General features: G+C 29.4%; 1 protein-coding gene across 1 annotated transcript in view; it reads right to left on the bottom strand.

Annotated features, from left to right (window-relative positions):
- The window catches only part of LOC113375012, a 245,346-nt gene that overhangs the window by 172,678 nt on the left and 56,728 nt on the right, over positions 1–15,940 (bottom strand). Inside the window, exon 2 of the mRNA XM_026614966.1 lies at positions 15,668–15,732. The gene's annotated coding sequence lies outside the window, so the exon portion shown is untranslated. The remainder of the gene's footprint in view (positions 1–15,667; positions 15,733–15,940) is intronic.

Genomic DNA, 15,940 nt, shown 5'->3' with positions numbered 1-15,940 from the left:
AAATATTAATCCAAGATGGCACCTGAACTGGACGTTGGTGCAGAGATCGATCGACTAAAAGCTAAGAGGGAAATGTATTTTTCAAGCATCCAAGAAACTTACGACATTTCTCAGCAGATTAGCTCTTCTTCAAGTAAGATCCAATTTCGTAAAAAATTATGCCTTCTTGAGAATGCGCGTGAGCAATGCATGCACCTTTCCGATGAAATTAATATATTGAGACAGTCAGAAAATCCTAGCTATATTCCGGAATATACCCTCGCGAGAGCGTCAGAAATGCTTTATGCAAAAATAAAACATGCCGAAACAATTTTTGAAAACGATTTATCTCAAATGTCCAGCACTTTGATTATTTCATGCATTGCTTCAAACGCAGATCTGTATGAAGAAAAAGATAAGATGTCACAACTAGAAGACATTCCACAATCTTCACGTTCTTATGACAATGATATGGCCACAAGTATTGATTCTTTGGCAAATACAAAAACCATTTTCCGAGATTTGCAAACTTCAGTTTCGTTTGGAAGTTGTGAACTGAAGAAAAAGGAATCTAAGCATCCTAGTATACTTGAGCTTAATTCAAATCCTGATATTCTATATAAACATGTCCTTAGCGATTTCAAAACCGACAAGTTATCAAAGAATTTAAGATTAAAATGGAATCCGTTATCGGATAATTATCCTCTTGGTATAAATCATATGTGGAGAAAGTGGACCAAACGTCATCTCCTCTCAGCAATTGCCCGTCTTTGGAATTCTTCAAGATTTGTTACTTCTATTGTTGTTAAGATAAAAATCTTAATGAAGAAAATTTCGAAATTAAAGATAGATCGGGATGAAGCGCTACCATCATTTATTATGACTTCTTGGTTAGCCATATATTACGAATCCAAGCTAAGTAACTATAACGTACCACATTATCCCGGAACTTCGGAACACAGAAAATTTTTAGTACTTGGATTCACGAATAGCTCCGAACAAGCATGCGGAGCTGTAATTTACAATGATGTTAATGATTCAATGATAGTCCGCCAATGGTTGGTAGAACTAATCACTTGTTGGAAAACTTTTGTAGCCAACATAAAATCAAAAATTCACGACCTCTTTCATAATGCACAATGGTTCCATATTCCTACTGATCGAAAGGCAGCCATTGGTGTTTCCCAAGATCTACTTCCTAAACTATATGTAAGATACAAGAATTGGTTGTTTGTGTTGGAGTTTTGGAACAAGTCTATATCTACTTGGTCCTTTCTAAGGATTAATATTTAAGAAACAAAAAAAAAAAAAAAAACTCTTCATTCCTTTTTTTTTCTTTCAGAAGAGTTTGAAAGACATTTTAATGAATTATTTGTTTCTCGTAATATTATATGGAGCTCAATGATTGTGATCCGATGGAGCTCCAGACTTATATCTTCGCCGAGTGGTAATCCAGGATCCTCAACTTCCTACACCTTTATTGACTTTGTCCATTGGGTGTTCGGGAGAGTAGAAGTATTTCTAGATGCCGACAGAATGGTTGGAGTGGCCAATATCAAAAGAATGCAAGGTTATAAAAGGTATCCCTTTTAGACTGGGGAATATGTTTGCGCCAGAATCTGTTAGATGTCGCCAGAGAATATTTTTAATATTCAGACAACACTTTTTCTCTGGCAATCCTCAAAGGTTGGGACGTAATAGCTGATCTGACGGGTGAACAGTTTTCTCTCGCGTTGGCTGGTCACGTACACCGTTTTACTTGTACTTTCCATTTGTGTTTTTGTGATATATTTCGATCATTAGTTATTGCTTAATGAAATAAATACCTTTTAATCAGTGCAAGTGTTCCTTATTTGTGTTTGGAGTTCATTTCTTCCTCAGCATCCGAATTTAAAGCGAACTAAGATATCCGAACTTGAAGCCGCCATCCGACTGGACCGCCGAGCACGTAGAGAACGTCAAATATTTTGCTTGATATATTCAATAAGATCAAATCCTCGGAATAGTTATTGAGTAAAATCCAATTAGCTATTCCGAAAGGGTCTAACTAACCCCCATCCGTAACAATCTTCTTCCTCAAATGAGACTAAATTTGGGCGACAGGAGCGATTATCGTAGTCAAGTGCCATGAAAAAGTCAGTTAAATAATATAATAGTCATTACGAATGTAAAAAAATGCTATTTATATATAAGTATAATCTAAGAGTAATTCGTCTTATATTGTTCATTGAAGATGTAATATTGTTTACAGAAAAATTAACTAGTTAGTTAAAAATAACAGATACATACATACATACTTGTGAGATTACTAAATTTATTAAATTTGACATGCATTCATTTATATGTATATAATTATTATAGCATGCACAAGATACATTATTTTATAATTTTTGATTACCATCTTATTCATGCACTATTAAATTAATTAGGTAGAGTGTAATAAATATCATTTTATAATAGAAAATAGAAACAAATATGAAGAAGAAACAAATTATATATTTAAGATCCAAAGTCTCAAATTAAAATACAAAATTTATTATATAATTTCGAGAAAAGTTTCGAGTTTTATGAAAAGTATAAAGTATCGAGTACCTTATTATAATAACACTAATTAATCAATTCCTGTATACCGATCAGGTAAGAGCAGATTAAACAAATAATTGTACATAAAAGAGCTAACGTTTTAAACAAAAAATTATACATTTTTAGGTTAGAAATGCACGTGGGTTGAGGATAAGCTATTGGTCCAGGTGAGGATTCATATGTCAAATGTCCATTGTAGGAAATCAGTGATTAAGGAAACAAATCGGTCTTGCAGAAAATTTATAATATATATATATATATATATATATATATATATATATATATATGAGTGCTTGTGTGTGTATCACGAGCAAAACGCATTCAGTTTTACCTTCAGTTCCACATAATGTTCCATTATAATTGTACCCGGAGTCTTGTCTTTTCGAAATTACATTTAAAATAAAAATTAGTTACGGGTATGTCATTAGTAAGAGCTTGTAGGCAGTTATCAGAATTGGCGCATAAAGACTTTAAAGCCATTAAAAACAATATATAGCTTAATATTAATACATACATTGATACCGATAACATGTACAACTGAGAGTGCAGAAATTCCCAAGCAGCGCAAATGCGAATATTTTGGTCTCGATATTATCGATATCAACATATCTGTTATTTTATCGACACTCTGACATTCAGAGTCATTCACCTTATTCCCACCGCCGACAAAAGTTAGAAAACTTACTTGCCCATTATATTGCCTAACGTTGCAGAGCAATTTTCCAAAGCCGTGGAATTCATTATACTTTAATTATGGTGTAATTGGTTGTTCGGTTTGATTAAATGGGAAAATCACTTCGAAAATTTCTATACGAGAACGGATAATATACAGCTGATTGTAATATGAGTTCTCTTTATTATTTTAGACTGTTCCTGCGAATTCGTCCGCGTGGAATTTATTAACTCTTTCCACTCGCTAATTCCGAGATTTATATGAATTTTGGGATCCGAATCGAAGGGTTTGAAAAAGTTATGTTTTTGCATTTTTAATTCAATTGTCATTTATTTTAAGGTTTTTGTATTAGCTTTACTGAAAAAATTTCTTCATAAACATTTTTTGGGCTTAAACAAGTACACGTCAGCCTTACTCATGTTTTTATAACGATTAGACTTTCTTTTAATCATAACTAACGTACACTATTTAAAAAATTAAAAATCCAACCAATTATAAATATTTATTAAAAAAAAACTATCAATGTTACTAACAAAATAATATAACGTATAAATAATTGATATTTATTAATTCAAGGTTATTATTTAATGAAGAAAAGATAGTAAAAATGTAATAAAATAGTTTAAATTAAAATACGTTGACATTTAGAAGGTATGAGATATATAAAATTATTAAAATATTTCAAATTAAGGTAAGAAAATGCACAAACCGAAAAAAACTAAATGAACTAATTAAATTTATTGTTAAAATCAATCAATGTTAAATTTATTAAAAGCTTAGATGAGGTAAGATAAGGTAACATAAGATAGATAGTTTTCTTCCAAAATTAAATCACCCTAAGTTTGGCCCAATTGCACCAGATACCTGCCAATAGAAGTCCAGTAAAAATTGGTCCTTCACAATTCATAACATATTATTAACGTAATAACAGGTGTTTTGTGGCGTAATGGTTAAGAGCACTGCTTCGTGTAGACGGGGTCGTGAGTTCGAACCCTCGATTTGGATAACCTGATATCATTCAAGAGTGATCAATTTTCGCTCGAAAATATAGATAAAAAATATGTTACCAATTGAAAATAGTCCTGCGATGTGAAATGGCAATGGGAAATCTCTCACCCTATTCTTCCCAGAATCGATTAAAGTTTAAAGTAAACTCAGCCCACAAATCTGCCATAAAATAGTACTATCCATTTATGTATTTAAAAATAACTACTGCAATATTACAGATACTCCAATTTGTATTGATTGACACGTATAGATGAAATTAGTTGCTACAAACTCTTGTGTATCCTTTATAATAAATTATACTCTTTTTTGTTAATAACAAATAAAAATATTCAATTTGTAGAGTCTAGTAAATAAAACACTTTTCGAAATTTCACATTTTCCCTATCCATATATTTAGTTTTCAATAGCAAAATCTATTACTAACTTTATCTATTTTAATACGCTTTGTCATTATTTTATAATTATTATTCTAACTCATAACTTTTTAGTTAGTTTTTTTTATCATATATCTTCAACAAATAGATGGATTGCCAATGGGCATACTTTCTTTTATTTCAATGTATATTCACCAGTACCTTCACTATCACCAAATGTTTGGGAAGTAGTTGTAACCAAAATTAATATATATATATATATATATATATATATATATATCAATAGCTTTAGTTTTAATGTTCACTGATATATGTACCTACTACTTATCAAATGCAGTTTATTTAATATTCATTCGAACAAAGCGCAAAGCTTTGCGCAAGACGAAGGCATTCATTCACATGGAGAATGGATTATAGAGTTAAAAGGTAACAAGTCTTATCCACACCTGTTTTAGTCTGTCAATATCAAGCTCTTAGAATTCTTGTTGTTGCAATTTAAGATTAAGACCGCTTCCACTACACAAATTTATAATTCAATGTATGCATTCGTATTTACTTGTGCTTATTAGCGCTGCATTTTAACGGCGCATACCAATCTTCACATTACTTGAATTGAAGAAAAAAATAATCTCATTTTGCAGAAAATCACTTCACATTATTAAGAGAATATATTCATATGCTGTGTTATTGTTTTAAATTATTTGCAGTTTATTGAATTAGATACGCTTAAACCTTTCTTAAATAAAACGCTGGATTTCATGGGTATTAAAAGTCTTTTTGTTTTTCATGCAAGTTGCACTATAAATTCCAAGCCGTGCACAAGTTTTAATTTGTACAATGTAATTTTAATATTTATTCTTCACCAGTATGACTGTATTTATATACGTTTTTATATTTTTAAAAAATTATATGAAATGCGTTCTAAAGATTTTACATGCCAATACACGTATGGTTATATGTAGTTCCGTATTTAATGACAAAGTTACTTTGTATTTTATAAAAATATCATTTTTGTGTTTAAATTAGACAGCCAATTAAATCATTAAAATTATTTGATTCCAATTAAATTTTCTATTTTTTAATACATCTATAAGATATCAGTAAACATAAAACCAAATATTTCAAAATATTTAAAATTTACAGAGTGTCCCAAAACTCACGCCAAGTTTAAGCGGGATGACAGTATTGATATGACAAATATTGAAAAAATTTGTAAAAAAATCTATATCAATATCTCTTGCAGATATTGAAAATTATGGGCATTCAAGAAAAACCAAGACTTTGTCAAACTGTAACCATTTGTCAGGTATTGTGATTAAGTTTTGCTATGGTTGTTCATTTAAATTTTGGAACTATCACATTAAAAAATAATGACTATCTCTCCAAGATTACTAGAATTAGGACTATTTGCTAAACTATCGATTTTATATGTTGACAATTTGACTTTGAAAGATCGTCCTTTGAAAAAAACTACTAAAGTGCCTTGGTAAGTTCCATTAAAAGTTCACGCATTTAATCAGGATTGGAAAAGGCAAGTATAAAAGTAAAAATTTTAAGTAACCGACATTTTGCTAACTCAGTACACAAATATGATATGTATATATCTTTAGTAACATAAAATATTCTCATTGTTAACAAGTTTCTGGATGAACTTTCCAAAAAGTGGGTATTATAAACATGTAATAAGCAAGAAGTCTGTTACAAATATCTAATAATTGATTTTTTTTAATGATAAAATTTTATTTTAAAGAATAGTAGTACTCGATACCCTGACTAGATTTGCTAATAATTCCGTATTAAACGCAAATTTAGATTGATGTTATGTATTTATTACAATCATTTATGTGTTCATTTCCTTGTAGTTATCATTAAAATTCTTTTATATAATATTAATGAGAAAGTTACTGATTGAAATGATGTCTTGAAGAAAGTTCTAAAGTAGTATAAATATAATAATAAAACCATTAAATTCAAGGCTACTAAACGTTTGCAATAAAATGAATAGCAACGCATTCTATACAACAAAACAGATCAGAGGTCGGCAACCAAGTGCATTGCAAGAAGTGGAACAGATTGAATATAAAATTGAATAGGCACTTGCTGTGTCACTGAAGTAGTACATCATATTGAAAATATGTTTGAAAGCCACTAAAGTGCATTATTTTTTTCATTCAAAATATTTTTTTTAGCAAAAACATATTACCAATGCTCTATTTTGCATTGATCTTGCAACTTCATCAAAACTTCATCAAAATTGTAGAGGCAGAACACAAACTAATAATTTTTTGAAAACGTAGAAACAACACAGACCAAATAGTTTTTTTAAATTGTAGAGACAACACAGACCAATAATTTTTTTGAAATTGTAGAGACAGAACACTGGCTACGTATTATATTGAAATTGTCAAGACAAACACAACTAATAATTTTTTGAAATTGTAGAGACACAACACAGACTAATAATTTTTTGAAATTGTAGAGACAAAACACTGACCAAATATTTTCTGAAATTATAGAGAAAAAGCACTAACTAAATTAATATTTTTTCAAAATTAAAAGATAGAACACTGACAATATTTTATTGATATTGTAGAGACAGTACGTTGACTTTATATGTCTTGAAATTGTAGAGACATAAAACTGACTACATATGATTTATAGTATATTTTTAAAATACAATGATACATTTTAGTATTTCGCATACTTGGAAAAATATACTTTTGCTTGTATAAAAATTGTTTGTCTTACTTAGGAGTAGTCTGTCTCTTAGGAGAACCCGCGCGTTGCACGTCTCGGATTTTGATGAAATTTGGCACAATTGTAGATTTTATGCCCAAACTGACCGTGGGTAAAACATTAGAGGCCTATGAAAAGCGGTTTAATTGTAAAAATTAATTAAAGTTTGCATTTTGATTGTTCTTATGTTCTAGAATACAATTATTGAAAGATTTCTACGCCACAGATTTATCATTTCTTAACAAAAATTTAAAAATAATTTAGAATCTATTTATACTATATATATATATATATATATATATATATATATATATATATATTTTGTTGCATTGTGAACATTTATAATATGAAATAATTAGGATTGTGCATTGTGAACATTTATAATATTATATGAAATAATTAGGATTAATTCAATTACATAGTCCACTGAAGATGACACAAAACAATGTGTCGAAACGTATGGAAAAAATAAAAATGTTTTAAAGTCATACAAATTTTTTAATTGATGTATTGCCCTGAAAACTGAATATCACACACACATATATATATATATATATATATATATATATATATATATATATATATATATACAAGTCAATATAAAAATTCGGCGAGGATTTAGTTAGGATGTAAAGTGCTGTGACGATGTACGAATCGACAGGAGGCCAACAAAAGAACGATGATATTATAATGAAAGGATTTGAAAGGACTTTAATTAGTTAATTTCTTTTACAATAAGATTCCACATAGTAACTCTTACTTCTATCATAGGTTCTCTATGAGAATCAACTTAATTAAATGTATTTCTTTGACGTTAATCCAATAAGACCTTGGATGCTTCGTGGTCCTTATATCAGCACGACATCGGTATGCCCACACAAGGCGATGATTACAAAGAAAAAATTATCTTATGTAATAAATTCTTACAATGTAAGAATATTGCATAGGCAACTTATTTGCTGATAGCCTGCGTTGTCTGCACTTGCAAGAATGGTCTATTGTTTACACTCAATGCTTGCAGTCTAATGCGAGGAGTTCTCTTTCTTCACCTGGTAGATTTTGGATATATAATATATTGAAAATATACTTATATTAAATATACTCATCATTTATGTTGATTTAATCAGTTCATCGAATGATAGCAAGAAATGCTTTTTGTTCTATTTCAAGATTCACCCTTATTCTGTATTTATGCATATGTATTTATATTAAACTAATCTGTCGATTAAATTATTTATATTTAACCTGTCGATTATATTATTAATTCGAGCTATTATCACAGTCAGTATGTCTTGGAAACCGCTTTGAGTGAAATTTATTGGCATAAATCACAACAGTGAACATCTTTGAAAAGCTGCCGTTCTCATGGTCGGCAGCGCGTTCCGCGTTTATTGAATATACCCACAAATAATGTACATTGTTTGGGTAATTTAGCGTAAAAATTCACATATTAAAAGTTCAAAGGGTCACTTTTTGTGAGAGTTATTCGAATGAGTTTTGTTAAAGAAAGTGAGAATATGATTATTAATTGGTAATATTTTTGTAGAAATGATTTTATATCTCATGTAAGTAGATGATCAAATAAATATAATTAAAAAAAAAACAAAAAAGTATAATCTTAATGATATTAATAGTTTTTAAAAATTAATAATCTAAATTTGTGTTTAGGATTCAATTAATAATTTAAGCCCAAATCCCAAATGTATTTATTATGATACAAAACATAAACTTGTAAAAGGTCCCACCTTGAAACTTGCCTCCTCATTCAATGGTCTCGGCATAATGCTCTACAAAAAGTTGCCACTAAGTATTAGAGAAGTTGGAAATAGGAAATTTTATAAATTACTTAACACATTTTTTACTCTATTGATGAGTATTTGAGTTATAACTTTCGAGTAAATTATTCCGTGTTTTTTTTTTTCTTTCATATAAAAGGCGAAAATTATGAGTTAACATTTGTTTTTTAAATAATAATTCATTTAATATAGTATGTATTATTATGTATTAATTTAAGATATGTACTAATAATATATTTAATTGTATAATTATGTTGTATAAATATAAATAAAAAAATAAAAATATAATTATTGTAATAAAGATTTAGATTTGTAAGAAGTAGAAGAGTTGAGGAGTTGAAAGAGTTAAAGAGTATTACAATGAATCTTCTAATATGATTTGGTGGAGTAAATAGTTTTATTATTAAAATGTTTTTTCGTTGATATTTGCTTGTATTGTATGGCATGATTGAAGACATCAAATGAAAATTGAATAATTTCAGATATTTCATAGATATCTGGGACGTTTTTCAAGAGAGTTGTACATTTTTGCTGGTAAGATACATAAAACAAATATGTATTATAAATTATATTTGAAACTAATAATTGGGCGCTTTGGTATTTATACCTATTTTTATGCCTGTCACAACCGTCCCTGAGGGTGTAGACGGTTAAAAAAGATTAAAAACATACGTATACTACGTAAATAGTTTATTAACTAGTAATTATTAACATTTTTTCTCATATTGTATTATTCTTTTTTCTTTTTGGTATTTTGTCTTCGCTAAATTTGATTTTTTTATCTGTTTATTCTTCACCGAAAGCATGTCACAATAGTACCTCAAAACTTGTCACAACCGGACCCAACGCATATTTTTGAAAACAAATCATTATTATGACTGAGCTAAATTATCTAAGCAATAACTACGGATGTTCAACTTGTGGTAAAATAATAAACGAAGTGATCTATCTGTATACAATTAACAATTATGATTAAAATAATTCAAACATGAAAATTTACTTTTGACTCTTATACAGATAGATGTATACAGGGATATACAGCTCATGTTAATGTAGAGCGATGACTCAATGCAATAATGTAAACTTGTTCGAAGAAACATACTTCATCTTCATCCATTTGGACGCTATCTCAAAATCAGTATAATACAGCTGTTATGAGGACTGTCACTATCGTACCCTGGCACAACCGTACCCAGTCCCCCTACAATAAAAAGACAGAAGGAAACTATTGTGAAACAAATAATTGACGCAGAAATAAGTCTTCTGCCATACTTCGTATTCAATTTACGCGAATATTGTAACAAAATATTATAACGTGTACGATATGATAACACAAGTACTCAAATAAACTCATACACAGTGGCACTATCCCCAATCGACCATTATCTAGAAAGCATAATTCACAACGATTTACCTACTCGTCTATAACAATCAAAGGAACCTTAAGAAAAATTGTGGTAATATTATCGCAACACTTTCTTCATAAGGAAGAAAATTATGTTGGAAAACTCAAACAACACGACGATCGATCATCATACAAATACAATATGTTATTGATAACCGGAAATATGTGAATTTATTAAAGAATCACGGCGTTGAGACTGAAACATGGGCGCGTGAAGAAAGTTCTTTTCTAACGAGCCAATTATCTATAGTCGGTACGTCAAGTCGTAAGTAGTTTATAATATAGTATAATTTCAAATCAATTTACTGATGTTTATGCGATCGTGTTTTATTCGATAATTGTCCAGGAGTAAAAAATATACATGCATTTGATATACAGAGATGAGCAGCAGTGTAATCTATACATGTTGTTTATCATCAATTGAAATTGCTTGCATGAATCTTGCATTTCATCTGTTATATAAATAAAGTAATTAAACAATTTCTGTTAGAAATAACGTTAATGAAATTCCTTAATATATATATATATATATATATATATATCTATAATATATATAAAAAATGCAGTTCAACATTGTTCAACGATTTGCACAAGAAAAGAAAATACAGAGAATTTAAAGGCAGCACATGACAAAAAAGGGGACACAAAAGTTTGAGAAGTACTGAAGTCTACAATACTAAACTCTATTAGAAGTGATAGTTATAAATTCTATATATATATATATATATATATATATATATATATATATATATACATATCTATAATATATATAAAAAATGCAGTTCAACGATTTGCACAAGAAAAGAAAATACAGGGAATTTAAAGACAGCACATGACAAAAAAGGGGACACATAAGTTTGAGAAGTTCTGAAGTCTACAATACTAAACTCTATTAGAAGTGATAGTTATAAATTCTACTGAATACTGAATTCTACACATACCCTGCACACCCCCAGGACGCTTATGACGAGCATAAATATCGGTTAAAAACAATAGCTATAGACAGCAAAATGGTTTACATTGACCTAATTATCAGAAATATGTAACACAACCAACATAACCATTTAAACAAAGCTTGTAAGTATATGAATGTAATATGAAAATATATAACAAAACATATATTTTTAAACAAAGTTAACTAGAAATTCATGTGATCATTCTCTTTCGTATTTTGTCTTAATCAAGTTAGATTTTTCTTTATCTGTTTAATAATCATTTTGAAAGCCCAAGAAATACATGTCACAACCGTACACTTTTGTAAACAAATAATCGTCATGACAGAGCCAAATTATCTACGCAAAAACTAATTGCTGGTAATCAACTACTAACGTTTAACTTACAGCAAAATAAGTATGTATACTCATGTTAATGTAGGGACCCGACACAATGCAATAATGGAAACTTGTTCGAACAAACATACTTCATCCTTTTTCCCTTTGGACCTCATTTCAAAATCAGTATATTTAGCTGTTAGGACCACTGTCACTACCGTACCCAATCCCCCATATATACATTTAGTTAGTATTTTCATTATTTTTTATAATAGAACCACTTCTGATACGTCTAACAAAATTTTGAGGGATAGTTTTTACTATCAACACGAGCACCACAGCGAAGTTCCATCAAAATCCCAGACGAGTAATCTCCTTGTCCATAATTTAATTAATGAAAAATATTCGAAGGATACAGTAAAATATTTTATGTTAAATGAAACTGTCAGCTTACACGACAATTATTAATCACTGGATGCTATAGTACTTAAATACTTGTATTAAATTAGCAACGTGGAATGTGAAGCAGCTGAACTTTAATTTAAAGAAACAAGAACGCTAATTCCATATGAAAAATAATAATTAACATATTAATATTAATTACTATAACTTTCAGAATTATATTAAAGATAATCGACATAAATCATGTGATTATATTGATGTTATAGACGCAATAAAAATTTTAGTTATTAAAGTTAATACTACTGAATTTAATAAAGTATAGTGATAATAAAGAAAACCAATAAAATTACAATAAAGTATAATGATAATAAAGAAAACCAATAAAATTACATGCATAAATTTATGAATTATACGTGTCATTCACTGTATTTAGCAATGTAATACTTTGGTAAAATTCCATGAACCAAATAAAAATTGTGAATTATTAAGACTTAAATATGATTTAGAGAATATTGATCGGGAGTATCGCCTATAAAAGTGGGAAAATCTGGGTATGGTTGTCACTTTTTTATCGGCAATTATTTTGTTAATCTAAAAGTTGGCTGAGAAAAATGTAAATTAAATGGTAATTTAAACATTTGTCTGCGTGAAAATGCTGAAATACCGTCCTCAAATACTATGGATTAATCAGAAAATTAAATCATGTAAGAAAAGGGCACGTGGCACGACCATCCACACCCCCAGGACGGTTGTGACAGAGATGAAAATAGGACAAAAAATAGATAAACACTAAAATGATTATAATGACTTGTAGTCATTTACTTTGTTTACTTTGTCAGAAATATGTGACAACACAATATAATCATTTAAAAAAGGCTTGTGAAAATAATATAACAAAATATAATTTTTATACAAGAAATCTTTGTCCAATCTTTTGTTTTCTTGTACTGAAATTTCCTTTCATTTTCTCTTTCGTATCTTGTCTTCACCTAGTTAGATTTTTCTTCATCTGTTAAATCTTCACACGAAAAGAACAGAACCCACTACCACATGTCACAACCGTACCCAACGCACACTTTTGAAAACAACTCATAGTTATGACTAGGCAGACCTAATTGCTGGTAGTCAACTATTAATGTTCAACTTAGAGCAAAATAACAAATAATGTGATCTATCTGTGTACAAGTTACAGTTATTATTTAAAAAAATTGAACTAAAAAAATTACTTTTGACTCTTTAAAAGTAATGCGGTCTATATATAGTATATATATAGTCTATATAGATCGTGTTAATGTAGGGCGCAAATGCAATAGTGGAAACTTGTTCGAACAAACATACTTCATCGTTTTCCCTTTGCACCCTATCTCAAATTTAGTATAGTTTAGCTGTTATGATGACTGTCACTACAGTACCTTGGTACAACCGTACTTTATCTCTCCTACTACAAAAATATTATGGCGTTTTGCGTATGTTTTATACAGTGCTTTTACTAAAGTCATATAGGTCATTTATCCTAACTTCTAAATTACAATGTAGTAATAATTAAGAAAATATCCGTTATCCCGCGGAATACAAGCCATTCTTTTCGTCCACGCTCGAAGCAGTGAACTACCGCGCGTGAAGTTAAACGTCATGCGTATGCAAATAAGATTCTCCGGTCCAAGGTTGGCGGTGGAAATTCAAGGTAATCATGTCATGAAACTATTATGTTTTACGAACTAATGAATAAAAATAAAAACAGTATATGTATAATTAAATACTTTCCACTAAAAACTCTACTGACCTACTAGAAATATCGACGCGCTGTCATTATAGACGGTTGATATCCAACGTTTTGTTTATTTTATTTTGAGACGTTTATTCTTGGAGAAACTATCTACGTGCATTTTTGGATTTATTTGAACAGCAATCAGCATTTAAGGGTCCTATGAGCTGCTGTGAAAAATTATATTAACTATGTTGCTATTTTAGAAGGCAACCCAACGTTTGGTGTGCTTCTATTTGATGAAATAATATTACAATTTCTGTAAAACAGATGAATTTTTTATTGATTCAGTTATGCCGGTGAGAACTAATTTCACTTGCTATCTACATCTTCAAGTGTAAACCAATGTACCTACTGCTTGACATCAGTTCGAGACGGGTATCGAATCTGGAACTTCTGATTCAAAGCCAATAGCTTCAAATGCCAAGAGCAAATTATATTCATAATTATAAAAAAATATTTGCACAAAATTTAGATAATTATCTGTTCCAGATAATTGATTTCCATTGCTGAAGATTCAGCGAAAACCTCAATTTACTATGATAAAAGGATATTTATCAAATTGTTGGTCCACAGACGTTATGTGTTATTCACAACAATTCTAATCCCAAAAAAAAATTGATAATTTATCAGTAACTAGAACTACAAAACTGGAATTACAAAACACTTAACAGAATTTACTGTTATAATTAGAAATATGACAAACTTGCAGTAAAATGAGAAATATAACATTCATATTTCGAGATGTGGTTACTAATATCCAAATAAAGAATTTTGGCTATATTTTAGCCAAATTGAAACAAAAAAAAAACTATTGATAAAAGACCTAAGTCGACCTGAAGGATGAAGAAAGAAGAACAACAAAAAAATATTATCTAGGATTAGTATTTAGAGCTGTGGGATAACAATAAGAGGTCTCAGGTTCGATACCTTATTCGGGCAACCTAATGCCAAGCTGTAGTGACATCGACTTTCACTTGGAAATATAAATAGCAATATATTGCCAGAGAAAATGACCCTTGCCCGGTATTGCCCGCATCAAAATAAAATTTCTCACTATTGCAGCAATTGTAATAATATAATTTATCACATGGAGATAGGAGAACAGTTCAGGTTGCCATCTATAAAAAAAATCCGACTTGTTTGTAAGGAATTTGTCACAACAACTCACAGAACTCTTAAGTTCTGATTGCTGTTCAAAAAATTTTAAAAAAATATAAGATGTAGTTTAAAACACATGATCAATTCAAGAAATTTTGACAATGTTTTCGACAAAATATGATAAAACTAGCCATAAGAGACAAGGTGATACAAAACAATGAAGCAAGAGTTCAGCAATCTTATTTTAGTATATTCTAGGAACTTACATATAATAATACCAATCCATTCAAATAATTAGTAAGTTTATATTTTTGTACTAAAGTACCAAAAGTAAGATCGAAATGAAAATCGCCTAATTGTTTTAAATTTGAAAAATCAGAAAGAAAATAAAATTATTCCCTGCGCTATGCTACTGAGTTTACCACCGATATCTAATCAAAATATCTTCTAATTTCTGTATTTTATTAACCATTGCTGCTCATTATTTTGTATAAATAGATCACCAAATTAAGTTCAAAAAAATATATAAAGAAATCAAAATTACATATCGTTTAAAAATGTAAATTAAACTCACCAAAAAACCGGGGACACACTAATCACTTGTGGATGCAGAAGGGCACAGGCGCCGAGATTAATCAACTGTAAATTAAATTTAGTTGTATTTAATAAAGAGTAATCAACAAGATATTTCATTAATTACAATAATGCAAAATGCACTGTATTCATATTATTTTCTATGAACTGGCATATTTACAGTAGTATAAACATCACCGTAGCGTATTGTTATTATTTCTTATTATGTCATTGGTATGTGATGTACTGAGAATGATAATTATGCAAATAACTC

The sequence above is a fragment of the Ctenocephalides felis genome, unplaced genomic scaffold, assembly GCF_003426905.1.
Source record: "Ctenocephalides felis isolate EL2017-DRISC unplaced genomic scaffold, ASM342690v1 CF-g0.4_SCAFFOLD_01886, whole genome shotgun sequence".
Taxonomy (NCBI): domain Eukaryota; kingdom Metazoa; phylum Arthropoda; class Insecta; order Siphonaptera; family Pulicidae; genus Ctenocephalides; species Ctenocephalides felis.
This window is presented reverse-complemented; position numbering and strand designations above follow the sequence as displayed.